The 13,020-nt window shown below is 37.2% G+C and overlaps 1 protein-coding gene and 1 long non-coding RNA gene across 3 annotated transcripts in view; one reads left to right on the top strand and one right to left on the bottom strand.

Annotated features, from left to right (window-relative positions):
- Window positions 1-13,020, bottom strand: part of focad (focadhesin) — a 363,839-nt gene that overhangs the window by 131,934 nt on the left and 218,885 nt on the right. The gene's annotated exons all lie outside the window — the stretch shown is intronic.
- On the top strand, window positions 4,703-6,386 carry LOC120532794. Its single transcript, XR_005634372.1, has 4 exons — window positions 4,703-4,877; window positions 4,958-5,171; window positions 5,305-5,386; window positions 5,775-6,386. It is a non-coding gene; the product is annotated as an uncharacterized LOC120532794 (long non-coding RNA).

Genomic DNA, 13,020 nt, shown 5'->3' on the forward strand with positions numbered 1-13,020 from the left:
TCACTTCTCCTTCTTCTTCTTTCAGCTCCTCCCGTTAGGAGTTGCCACAGCGGATCATCTATTTCCATATTACTCTCACTGCACGACTCGGAGTATTTATATCACTGTATCTGAGTGTGAATCACAGCAGCAGCTGATCGGAAAGAGAATTATCGGTATACAGAATACTACACTAGATAGATACTTTATTAATCCCAAGGGGAAATTCACATACTCCAGCAGCAGCATACTGATAAAGAACAATAAATTAAAGAGTGATAACAATGAAGGTATAACAGACAGACAATAACTTTGTATAATGTTAACATTTAACATGTGGAATTGAAAAGTCGCATAATGTTTGACAATCTCCTCAGTTTGTCAGTGGAGCATGACAGTGACAGCAGTCTGTTGCTGAAGCTGCTCCTCTGTCTGGAGATGATACTGTTCACTGGATGCAGTGGATTCTCCATTATTGACAGGAGCTGCTCAGTGCCCGTCGCTCTACCACAGATGTCAAACTGTCTAGTTTCGTGCCTACAATAGAACCTGCCTTCCTCATCATTTTGTCCAGGCGTGAGGCATCCCTCTTCTTTGTGCTGCCTCCCCAGCACACCACTGCGTAGAAGAGGGTGCTCGCCACAACCGTCTGATAGAACATCTGCAGCATCCATTATGTTCCTAAGCTGGAAACTGTTGGACCGGGAGACCAGGTATGCGGCGGTGGAGAAGGAGGCTTTGGCAATTAAATGGGCAATTACTCAGCTGAGATACTATCTGTTGGGCCAGGAATTCATCCTTGTGAACCTTTACAGTGGATGGCCCTGCACAAGGAGTCGAATCCGCGGGTCACCACGTGGTTTCTTGACCTCCAGCCATACAAGTTTTCGCTCGTTCATCGTCGGGGCTCTCTTGCTCTTTCTCAGGTTTACGACCTCTCGGTTGGGATCGCTCGACCCAACGTGTCTTAGGCCTTGTCACACACGTGCACATGGGAGGCAGCTAAAGGGCTTCAGTAAGGGCAATTCCGAATCAGACTGGGATGTGGCAGAGTGCACTGACTCTTTTTCTCCATTGCCTGTAGACTATTCACGGGAGATCCCACCTGGCCCTATTGATGTCACTTCCGGGACCAAGCCTATGGAAGAAGACCTTGCCAGCTCCGGCCCCTATGATGTCACGTCCAAGCTGGATCCCTTTGACCTCACTTCCTTTCTTCCCCTTTAAAAGCCTCCACCTTTTCCCTATTCCCTCAGTTCTGTTTAGACTCGGTTTTGTGCACATCAGTGCTGTTTATACTTTTGCAACTGCGCAGCTAATATACGGGTGGCTGCCCCAAACCTTGTTATGACTCAGTTTGGAGTTTGTGACAGTGTATAAGAATCCTGATTTGTAAGATCATAATCATAACAACCAAAATCAAATTCCTACACACACAAAGAACTTCTATTTGCATGTGTAAGAAAAATTAGGAAAAATAATCCAAAATTATTAACTAAATTATTCAATTTAACTAGCAAAGTTCACTTGCAAGGACAATTTTATGAATCTTTGGAATTACTGCATCAGAATTAGTATGTGAATCATTTTGGAATTATTACTTTCTTCCCATACAAAACATGAACATATTATGTTACATATAACTAAAAGTTATTTGTTAAATTAACTCAAGAAACATTAATACAGTACTTTATATAAACTTCACAAAAAGTCTTATTTGCTTGCATGCATGCTTCTATCCGCTCTTGCCTTTAGTATATTTACTATCCTAGCTTAACGAAATGTCTACATGGACATAAATGAGTATCAGCAAGTACTGAATAAATAACAGAATTTTTAAATTCTCTGCATTGTTGTTGTCCACTTTGATTTTAGCCCTCCATGACCAAGACTTACAGTAGAAACAAAAACTACGTAAGCCCTTTACAAATATTTGTAACTATGTAAAATTATAACATATATTGTTTTTAAAATATGGTCTGATCTTCATCTAAAGGACATTAATTAACAAACATAATCTGTTTAAAAAATTAGACACAAATTATTGTATCATTCTTGTACATATTTTATACATTATTCAAACATTTACATGTGCAGATTGGAAAAAGTATGTGAACCCCTAGGCTGATGACCTCAAACAAAAGCATACATGGAGTTCAATCTATAAAAGAAGATTGGAGGTGTGGTTTAAAAACACTTTAACCTGAAAGAAAAAAAGAAAAAAAAAGCATCTGCTGATGTAAAGTATGCCTCACAAAAAAGACATATCAGAATATGTCTATGATCAAAAATTATTCATTTAAGAAAAGGTGGAGAGGGTTATAAAGCAATTTAAAAAGAGTATAAATATTAATCATTCCACAGTTAGACAAAGAGTATATAAATAGAAACAATGTAGTACTGTTGCTGCACTCCCTAGAAAACCTCAGCTAAAATGACTAGGAAGGCACAACACAGAAAGCTCAATGAGGTATATAAAAAAAACCGGAAGATGAAGAAGAAACAACATATAGTAACAGTTAAAGGCCTGTAGACATCATTGGAATAGGTTAACATCTCTGTTCATGATTTTACCATACACAGAACATTGAACAAGCATGGTGTCCATGGCAGGATGCTAAGGAGACAGCCACTGTGCTCCGGAAAAACACGACTAGACGCCTGAAGTTTGCCAATTACTATATTTACAATCGACAATGCCAATGAGATGAATCTAAGTTGAATTGTTCAGGGAGACTATGCAGCAGCATGTATAGCATACAAAGGGCACCTCATGCCAGTATGAAAAAATCATTCTGACAGAGATGTATGGTGGAGGAAACATCATAATTTGGGGCAGCTTTGCCAACTCAGGGCCTGGGCAGCTTGCCATCAACGAGGAGTAAATAAATTCCCAAGTTTATCAAAGTACCCAGCAGGATAATGTCCTGGTGGTTTTCTGCGAGGTGAAGCTTAGTAGAAGCTGGGTGATACACCTGGACAATGACCCCCAAATTTTGAAGTAAACCTACCACAGAATGGCTTAAATAAAAATAAAAAAAATCACCCTTTGAAGTGGCTAGTCAGAACCCAGTCCATAACCGTGACCTCATGAGAGCCATTCACACTAGATGTCCTAAGAATATGAGTGAGCTGAAGAATGGCCCAGAATTCCTCTTGAAGGTTGTGCAGGTCTGACCCCTGCCTACAGGCTCTTGTTATAGGTTACTGCTGGCAAAGGAGGAACCACCTGTTACTTTTAAAATATACACTCAATTGTACTTTTCTATAGCACACTATGAATGACTGATGGCTGTTTTCAATAAAGAAATAAATTATTATAATTGTGTGTTATTAGCATACGCATATTGTGTTTGTCTATATGTGTGACATAGCTAAAGATCAGAAAATATACAGTTAGGTCCATAAGTATTTGGATAGAACTTTCATAATATTGGTTCTGTGTGCCACCACAGTGGATTTGAGTCATTTAGAAAAGAGCCATTTTTATAAATTATATCCCCCATTTACAGGGGATCAAAAGTATTTGGACAAACTATCATGAATATAATGACCCAGTTCCACTGGCACTTATACATGCTCATACCATAACACTGCCTCTACTGTGTGTCACAGATCATGTAGTATGCTACAGATCATGAGCTTTTCCTTTTCTTACTCTTCTCTATCCATCATTGTGATTCATACTGATCATACTTTCATTTGTCCAAAGAAAACTTTTTTTTTTTTTTATATTTCCTGGTAAAGTCTAATCTGTGCTTCCTATGCTTAAGGATTACCAGTGTTTTGTACCTTGTAGTAAACTCTCTGCATTTACTTTCATGAAATCTTCTCTTGATTGTAGACTCTGGCAATTACAGGCCTACTGAAGAGTGTTCTTGGTTTGGCTAAATGTTGTGAAAGGGGTTATACTTTGCCAAGTTAAGAATTCTGAAATCATCCAGCAAAGATATCTTCCATGGTTGTCCAGGAGCTCACCAGTGTGTTTCTCTTTAAGAATATAGCAGACGGTTTATATGACCACTCCTGGTGTTTCTGCTATCTCTCTGATAGGTTTGTTTTGTTTTCTCTACCTATGATGCCTACTTTCAAAAAATTAAAATTTCAATTTTAAGCTCATAGAGACAGTTTCAAATGCAAATTCCACACTTGGAATCAGCTGCAGACCTTCTACCTGCTTAATTGTTAATGAAATAACGAGGAACCTGCTCACACCTGGCTATGTAACAGCTTGTCAGTCAACTGTCCAAATACTTTTGAGCCCCTGTAAATAGGGACCGTGTCTAAAAATGGCTATCATTCCTAAATAACTTATACAATATTTTTAATAAACACTTTGAATTAATGCTGAAAGCCTACACTGCAATGATTTCTTCATTTCAAATCCATTATGAAAATTGAGTCACTGTCCAAATAGTTATGGACCTTAAGTGTATTATGACCAATTAATGCAGAAAACCAAGTACTTCCAAAGAGTTCACGTACTGTTTCTTGCCACTTTAGATAATTATATTTAGTATATGGGAGGGTGCAATTATAAACAGAAAAACATTTTGTTCCCCTTGTGTTTATTTAAAGCTAAATACATATTTTAAAATTCTGTTGGACTTTTATACATATCTCAATCCTCAACAGTAGTATCAATAAATGTTCTGTATTGTCTAGCGAGTAGACAATGTATATCCCTCACATAAAATGCTTGCTTGCTTTGTCTTGCAAATTGCTTGGTCTCTGACAGCTGGGCTCACTGCTGCACCCTACTTGAGGAGACTTCTCATGCTGTTGAGCAAGCATCAGCAGAATCGGCAGCCTTCCTCGTGTGAAGACCTACAAGGAGAATGTGAGTCTACCTGTGCAAGTCCACCGGACAAGGCAACAGGCACTCCCACTTGGCCTAGGTACCTTTTATTCCCTTTCAAAATCTTGATGTGTCATCAATTCATTCCTATCCTTAACATGAGACGTTTCACTTTAACAGGAAAGGGAGAAACCCAGACAACCTTCATCCGCTGCGTCAAGCCACCACTTCAAACACTCTCTTCTCCTTCAGCCTGTGGAACTGCCAGTCTGCGGTCAATAAAGCAGACTATATTCCAAATTTCACCACCCAAAGGGGTCTCCAAGTGATGGCTCTGACAGAGACATGGATTCAGCCAGAAAACACAGTAAAACCTGGGGGGTGGGGGACACAGGTATTCATTACATCAAAGTGCTTGAAATTCACTCCTCTGAGTAATGTATGCAATTTTGCTATCTTTGAATTCCCTGCTATTACTGTCACCTCTCCAAATAACATGACCACTGTTGTTGTTTATCACCATCCAGGTTTGCTCAGGATCTTCCTTGATGCGCTGGATGGACGGCTCTCTTCCCTTCAAGATGATAGCAGCCTACTTCTAATTCTTAGGTACCTGAACATCCCTCCTTGCTGCTGATTTCCTTGCTCTTCTTTCCACACTCAGCATCACACAGCTCCACACCACATGCACTCACAAGGCTGGCAATCTGCTTGACCTTGTTCTGTCATGCAACTGCACTTCCACTAATGCAACTATCACTCTTTTACATACAGTACATCTGACCATTTTTCCATTCAGTTCTCTCTGCTACTTCCCTCTTCTCCTCCCCTCACTGTATCCTTCTGCAGACAACTCCGCTCTCTCCCCCCAACCTATTTCTCTTCCATAGTTTCTTCTGCTCTGCCACCTCCTGGCCACTTTTCTCTTGACACCAACACTGTCACAGACATCCTATGCTTGACTCTGTCTTGACAATGTTTGTTCTCTCTCTTCTAGGCCTGCACATGATAGACCCTCCTGGCCTTGGCTTTCCAAAGCACTCAGCAATCAATGGTCTGAGCTCAGGACTGCAAAAAGAAATGAAGAAAGTCCAAAACTCAGACTGACATGACTAAATATCAGTCCCTTCTTGCATCCTTTTCTTCTGCCACTATCAATGCTAAGGTAAGGTTCTACCAGATCAGAATGAACAGCACCACTGACACACACTCTCTGTTCTCTGCTTTCACTTCCCTTCTTAACCCTCCTCCCCCAGCCTCCCTATCTGCCAAAGACCTTGCCACCTTTTTCCAGGATAGGGAGGCTGCCCTCAGCAGTCAATTTTCATCATCTGCCGCCCATTATGCTTCCTTCCAAGCAACACCCACCATTCTTAATTTCCAACCTCCACTCCAATCTCCCCACTACCTGTCCACTCAATCCTATTGCCTCACATCTCCTTCAGGCCATGCCCCCCTCAGTCTTTCCCGCAATTACACACATCATTAATACTTCACTCAGCTATTGAACAGTTCCTAACATTTTTAAACATGCTCTGATAACCCCACTTCTCAAAAAAACAACAACTACAGGCCTGACTCTCTATTGCCCTTTCTTTCCAAAACACTTGAACGCGCGGTTTCTAACCAGATCTCCTCCTCATTCCTTGTACAGAATGAATTGCTTGATACCAACCTGTTCCGCTTCAAGAGGAACCAGTTGACTGTGGTCAACCAGCTGCAAGTAGTAAAGTTAATGTCTGGCCTCTGTCTGTGTTGTTTACAAAAACATGGGATGGCTGACATTGTAGTGATTTTTTGTTTTCCATTATTTCGCTTAATACAATTTCACGTATTAGGAATTTGCACAGAGTCATTATACAGCACCCCTAGATAAACATTCTGGTTGCAAGGGCCAAGCAGAGTAGGATCTCGGTTGGCAGTAACAGGGATTTGAACCGGAAACCTTCCGGATACCAGCGTAAATCCTTAGCCTCAGAGCCAACACTCCAGCCATAAGCTTGATCCTCATACAATCTAAATAGAGTTATTTTGGTGTCTTTTTAAATTTCCTTTATACAGAACCTGTCAAAAGCAGGTTTTGATAGAAATCGATACCTTTTTATCAAAATACCATTAAACTGATTTAAAAGTACAGCCAAGACATTGCTAATGGCTAGCACTGCTTGAAATGACTACATTTAAAATTTAATATTGACATAATTGCAAATCTCAGTTTTCAGCAGCTATTCCCTCAGTGTCCTAATGGTAAACCCTCTTAGCTCATTCCTTAATTAGTCATGTTTAAATGTTAAATGGGTATTACAGAAACCATTGTAATTAGGTGACACCTTTTATTCTATTCACTTTGGTTGCATGGTACTGGCATTCTTAATGTTCAGTTCTGGGATCAAAAGTGAAAGAAATAAAACAACTTTCTCAAGAAACAAGTCTAATTTTTTGACAGAATTAAGGTTATTCCATGTGACAGAATGTCAAGAAAGTGAATATTACATACAAAGGTATCTACTACTGTCTTGAAAGAACAGTGTAAGCTGAATTCAACCAGGATAAAAAAGGAGGAAGGCCAGGATGCACAACTGAAAAGAGGATAAGTACAATAGAGTGTGTAGTGTTCAAAAATATTACAGGTTCACCACTGGATTCTTCCTTAAAACCAAACCAAATATCAGTGTTATCTTCAACAGAAAAGATGATGATTTCAGGATACTGACGAAAACACACTTTTTTAGTCAGCTTCCATCCATGTCTGTGGTTCTACTGTCCATTTTAACTCTTATTTGTCAGTTTCAGATACAGCTTTTTCTTTGAAACTTTGCCTACAAGGCAGCATCAGAGAATCATCTTTTTTTTGTTGTAGTCAGTAAAATTGATGGTTTTATCCTCTTATGCAGTTGAACATCTGGGCCTTTCCCTTCTTTTTCTATTCAGGTTAGATCCATTTTGCTCTATTATCTTAATGCAGTAAAACAGAAATTTTGAGAAAGTGAAAAAAAAACAATAGTTTGACAGTTTTTCTTGGGAAAGCTGTTTAATTTTAGCCATTTTTGAACCCATAATTAAACATTACGAATATCAGTGCCTTGCTACCCAAGAGAAAAACATGTTTTAGCTGTGATATTGCAATTACAAAGGTTAGCATTTATAAATTACTGATTAAGGATAAGCTAAGGGAGTTTACCATTACTATTGAATTAGTATTCAATTACTGAACTGTGTAGAAAACATTTAGTCTTGGATGTTGTTAAATTTTCTTGATTTTAATGAAAAGAAAACCGAGATTGTGATGTTTTGGTTCTCTGACCTCCATATTACCTATGATTGTAATCTTTGTCTACTAGTAACCATTAAACATTCAACCTTGTACTAGGAACTTAGAAGTAATATTTTATAGTAACCTCAACTTGGATAAACATAAATTCTGTTGGTAAAGTCTGTTTTTTCCAACTATAAGTGTTTGCTAAGAATAAGTCCTTATTGTCTGTTGCTGATATTGAGAAGGTGACGCATGCCTTTATTTCTTCTCGATTGAATTACTGTAACTTGTTATACACTTAAGTTACCCAGAAATCCCTTTCTCATCTACAACTGGTACAAAACACTGTGGCAAAACTTTTGATGGGTAGATATAAACAAGACCATATTTCTCTCATTTTAGCCTCCCTTCCGTGGCTTCCAGTCAGTTACAGGTTAGTGCCGAGGGCTTGACTAAGTTAAAGGTGAGTGTGCTTTTGCAAAAGACTCTCCTAGACTTTGGATTAATCTACATGATCATGTAATTTCTGCTGCAACTGTTGCCATTTTTAAATTCAGGTTGAAAACTTTCCTATTTGCCTTTTAATTAGAATTACTTCCTTTAGTATTTGTAATGTGTTCTATTTCTTTTTTTTAACTTTGACCTGTATTGGAATGTAGTTTTTTACCTTATGTATTTTAAAGTATAACACGGTCAAGGTTGGTTGTTTTAAATATGCTTTATAAATAAACTAAACATTAGGACACTGAAGGAATGGCTATTGAAAATGGAATTTTACAATTATAGGTTAATAATAAATTAAAAATCAGTAATTTCTAGCTGCAATATCCATTAGAAAAACTATTAATATCAATATGTTTAAATCAATTTCTATCAAAACCATTAACATTTCTGAGAGTGTTCAAACTTTTGAGAGGTAGGGTATCAAAACCCGTTTTCATTCTCTCACCAAGTAATTGAGTTCCTTTATATATTAAAAGTAAAAGACACAGGTTTTAACTTTTTATGAATGTTATGTATTTTCTGATTCTTTTTTTGCAGAGTTTTAAAATCTGTTATTACATACATTTCATTCTTGAATTCATTATGTGCTGTTAATTTACATTCCACTAGATAAAAAGTAAAATAAAAATGATTCCATCTGTCTCATTTAAATCAACAGCTTACAATAACTTAGCTGGGTGTTGAATGAGCATTTCCATTTTTTTGCAGTGACAGTATACTTGGCCTTATATCACATGGCAGATGTCCAGTAATGTTTCACTACATGAGAGAAAATGCTGTATTATTAAAGTTACATCTGTGGCAAAGAAATCAGAACAACACTGAAAAAGTAGCCTAAACTACTTCAGATGTACCATGCATCTTGTGTCCTAGGGTCTGTGGAATAGTAAAGTCTTCTTAGTTTGTATTTGACAGGAGTTTTGGCTGGATGTCAGCAACTACTCTTGGGTTTTGAATCAAGAGCTGCTGTTCCCTGTCATCCTCAAAAGCACTGTTCAGCTTTTTTTCAGAGATTTCCTGCAGAGTTATGGCATACTTCAAAGTTAAGGTATATCAAACTGTTTTATTTTTGTTACAATTGTCTCAGGTTCTAGTGGCTCTTTAATATTTAGTCAACTCTGCTACACAATAACTTAAAATGTGCTTATTGGCTATATCTAAACATGCACAATTTAAAATATACATTTTATGCCACACAACTGCTCTGAAGTCATCATTGCATCTTGCCAGATATATAGTATATAGGAATATTCTGGATGAACCGATGAATTTTTAAGCAATAATTCAAACGGTTTTAGTAAAAGTCTATGCAGCTCTTATGAAAATTAAAAAATAAATAAACTTTTACCATTTGTGATAGAATCTTGTTAAAATTGTTTATGACTATTGTAGTAAATTAAGAAAAATCCTGAAATATATTTTAGGAATAGTAAAAACCAGTAAAACAGAAAGAACATCTCTAGTTTAGTCGGCATTTGAGTGAAAATCTTCTATTACGTATAAGGTAGGCAGTCTACCTCAGGATTAAAATTAAAAGAAAAAACTGACTTTGGAAAAAAACATTCATTAAGAGCAATACCTTTCCAACAAAAAGAGAACATAGATCAACTAATTAACTGTTACTTTTTTTGCAGACACAAAGTTTTACTTAAAGTATTGCCGTAACAAAATGCAGCACTTGAAAACATAAGTTCATGAAAAACCACAAACAAATAACAAAACCTTGGGTATGAAAAAAAACACTAATATACAATGTAGTAGGCTGACTGTAAGAGCTGATGGATTTCACGGGAGTTTACCCTGTCATTGTGAAAATGGACTCTCCACATGTTTTAGTAGAGGAATGCAGGCCTTACTCTCTAATCTTGATACCATACAGGGTTGAGGCAGAAAGTGCAACAAAATCTAGCCAACCCTGTGTCAATCTACAATTTTAAGCAAAAGAATGTATAGATTTTAGGTGAAAATGCAGGAATCAAAAGAAAATAATTCAGAAATATAGAGGTTAAATTCAACAAAAAAAAATGCAAACTATACATTTACTTTATAGTTCAGCTTTCAAGAAGTTAATAAGTCCAAATGTTTGGGTCAAAAACAATGATAAAGTGATAAACTGACAATCACAATTGTTTGTAAATAGTTTGCTATAATGTTGGTTATCTTAACCTATAAACAGAAGGTATTTTTTTTGTTGCAAATAGATGATGCATTTAGCATAAAAACAAATTCTTTCATTTTACAAGGGCAAATCAATGTGAAATATTTCTTTGTAAACAATGACATCTGAGAATTTAAATTTGACTTCCAAAATGTCCCAACATTAAGTTACTCTTTTGCATTTTTTAATCAAAAAATAACTATGTAATACTGTCAAAGATTTCTAGTCCAAAATCTATCAGAAAGAGGAGCCTATTTTGAGCACAAAAAGCACAATCACTAACAACCCTTTGCAGAACAGCAGATTACTGCACGGCACACACATTCACTCAGAATTAGAGTTTGATAACCCAAAAGTTAACAAAGGCTGATTTGGGTATGGAGTTGAAGGAGGGAATGTAGCTGTTAGAAACTGTGAACTATAGAGTATTTACACGTGCATAAATTTTATACCAGGATACGATCCATCTTCCTATTAAATAACGTTTCAGAGAATGTATGAATAAAGACTAGACACATACTTCTTAAATGCATTAAACTGTCTTACACAAAGATGACTTAGTGTTGTGGAGCCGACCCGGACACAGACAGGCGGACATGTTGTAAATCACCACCACACGTATTTATTTACAATAATATTTACAATTTATAGTCACTCAGACTCAGTCCCGTGCACAATGCAGACCCCAATACATACTCCTGGCCACTCAATGCCTTCTCTTCGGGCCGCCTCCACATTCCTCTCATGCCTCGTTCTACTTCCACCTGACACCAGCCCTGGTGTCCTTCCTAATCTTCCCCCCAGCACTTCCTGGTGTGGCTGAAGTGCTGAGGGAACAGGTCCCCAAGGCATTGGAGCGCCTCCTGTCGGTGACCACGGGCCCCTGCAGGGTGGGGCTTCCATGCCCTTAACCCGTGGCCCCCAAAGCAATCAGGAAGGCGGCCCCGACGTGATCCAGGGTGGGCCCAGACCCACATCCGGTCCCTAACGGCGTCCCGGCCGGGTCGTTGCCCCTGGCATCCCTGACAGTGTGTATAAATTGATTTTTAAAACAAATATTTTTCAGGCCTAATTTTGTGCATATGAACTTAAAAAATGGCTAAATATTTCAGAACCATACGTGACAAAAGTTCCTGTCAGATTAACTCAAAACACAAGGTCAAGATGTTCATTCACCCAACATTTGAGTGCATGCAGATTTGTTAAATTACTAAGCAATTCAAACCTAATTTTATATCCATAAAGGCAGCACACTCCATGACAATGCCTGCAATAACTGATAAACAATTTTTGGTTGAAAAAGTAGCCACTCTAGATAAAAGATGCTTGTAAGTTTCTACCTTTTTTCCATTTCTCTATTTAAAAGATTTAAAATGAAAACAGGTATACATTATGAATTAAAGCTAAGGAGTGAATGCTTTTGATACTTAAGCTAAAAAGATACAGTGAGTAAAAACAGATTTATTTATTCATATACTGCACAACTCATGTAGATAATTTAAAACTGGCATGCTTTGCTTACCTACTCAACACCTAGGGAAGTGGAGCATTTGACAACAGTACAGAGTCAGAAACAGCCATGAAAAAATTATAGTTAATAGAAGAGTAAACAGAAAATGTTAGCACTGTTTAAGGATTTCCACAAAAATCAAAGGTTAAAGTTTGTCTGCTTTAGCTTTGAGTGGTAAGTTTGAGCACATAAGAAAATAAATGAGAATATCTTGAAAGAAAACAGGAATTATTATATCCAAGTATAAATATATTCTCTAAGTCAAATTAAGACTACATAAAATAATACAATAACACTTTGAATATATTAATGAGGATAACATTGTTATGTCAGAAAAAAGTAGTAATTCTGGTTGGGGAGGTTGAATCTTTTTTTTTCTTTGTTTTTCTGTTTTCTATTTGTATTTCTATTTTCCTTTTGTTTTCTTTGCATTTATTTTGAAGAAAATGGTTGTATCTGTTAAAAAAATAGTGTTTGATCATTCATGAAACAAAAAAAAAAAAAAAGTGGTGAAGCAGATGAGCATTCTTATGCTTCATGAAGCAGATGACCAGATATCATCCATTTATTCATGAATCCATCCATTATCAAATTTAATCAGTACTGTTTAGGATTATCAAGGACTATTGTGGAGCATAAGGTGCCAGGCAGAAACCAGCCCTGGTACCAGTCTATCTTACACACATAACTCAGAAGAGACCAATTTACAGATCCCAATAAATCTGTGGAACTGGCACATTCTCCATCTGTCTTTGTGAGTTCTCACATTAATTTTGTTTCACAAAAAAACTTTTTTCTATTTTGAAGTATGCATT

The sequence above is a fragment of the Polypterus senegalus genome, chromosome 7 (genome assembly GCF_016835505.1).
Source record: "Polypterus senegalus isolate Bchr_013 chromosome 7, ASM1683550v1, whole genome shotgun sequence".
NCBI classification, from domain to species: Eukaryota; Metazoa; Chordata; class Cladistia; order Polypteriformes; family Polypteridae; genus Polypterus; species Polypterus senegalus.